The sequence below is a fragment of the Nicotiana tomentosiformis genome, chromosome 4 (assembly GCF_000390325.3).
Source record: "Nicotiana tomentosiformis chromosome 4, ASM39032v3, whole genome shotgun sequence".
NCBI classification, from domain to species: domain Eukaryota; kingdom Viridiplantae; phylum Streptophyta; class Magnoliopsida; order Solanales; family Solanaceae; genus Nicotiana; species Nicotiana tomentosiformis.
In genome coordinates this window covers 49,312,011-49,313,429 of record NC_090815.1, presented here as the reverse complement: position 1 = coordinate 49,313,429, position 1,419 = coordinate 49,312,011, and positions in this window count along the sequence as shown.

Here is a 1,419-nt window from a genome sequence, read left to right as displayed (position 1 = left end):
TCACAATTTTCTGCACCTGAGTATCTCGTACGTTGTTCACCTTTACCTTACTTACCTTAAAATATCGCTTCACCTCTTCTACTCCTTTCATAACCTCCCTTCTACATAGGTATAATTCACCTCCACAACTTGAAGCTCTATTATAATACTTGCACCTCTGGTGCATATACGATCCAGTGAGAGCTTCATACTGACTTCTTATGAGGCTGGTACTCTTTTAACTGGCTTTATCGTAGAGCCATTGTAGAATATGGTTGTTGTACTATCTCTCTTGTACCTCTGATATTAAGAGTGATTCTGCAATGTTCTCAATCATGATATCTATAACTTTCTGGGTCCAATAATTAAACTCTTAATTTACTTAGTTGATGTAACTCTTTAGTTTCATCTTCCTTCTGATCAGCCTTTATGTAGGCTTAAGCTATCTCCCGCTCTAGTATTAGCTATTACTTTAGCCCTTCATGGACGCTATGGAATATCCATGATATAGTCTTTTAACAATTTAATCCTTCATCTATGACCTGAACTTAATTCTTTCTTTTAACTTATACCAGAGTCTTTTATGGCCATACGATTGTTAACATATATGTTGTATGGATAATACTCTGAAATCTTAGGTGCATTCATAATGTACTTATCTCTGAACCATTGATCGAATAATTCCTTTAGTTCCTTCCCAACTTTCTTTAATTGCAAGCATGTGCTTTTCCTGGTTGTTCTGCCATTTGTTGCGTGAATACTTGGCTTATCTTAGTTCCCACGCATACCGGAAGTTTCGTGCGACTCATATGATCTCGAATATTACTTTTGACTTTACTTCCTGTTTAATAGCAACGGTAGGTGCCACTTTCTTTTGGCGTGCATACAATTTTGTAGTGAGACTACTTTTACACGACTATTTCTCCTTCAAGTTACTATGTTTAGGTTGAAGCCTTCTTCCTTATTTCCTCAGCTAGACTTTCATTGCAGTACTTAGGGGGGACCCTTTGATTCTTGCAAGGCTGCGAGCTTATTACATCGTATACTCGATGAAATTTTTGATGTCCTTCCTCTCCTATAATTATCCGTAGTTATTTATCTCCACGCCCTTGTGCTTGTGGGTTGCTTCTGAACTTGATATTTGACTGTCTTCCTAGTGGCACTCTTCTTTTTTTTTCCGTAACACTCATATGGTACCTTTAACTACCCCAACTCCTATCTGAATATTTCTCAAGTATTACAATGTCATAACTGCGAGGCTAAATTCACTATATCGGGTATTACTATGTTCATCTTGCATGATCTACTGATCTGTCTGTAACCTCTCATCTAGCCATAACTAAGCTCTTCCTAAATCAACTACTAACTACTCATTGGCCCATTCTCATATCAATATTCCGTGTAATCTATCTTGTGTTATTTCCTTTGTCTTAACATACA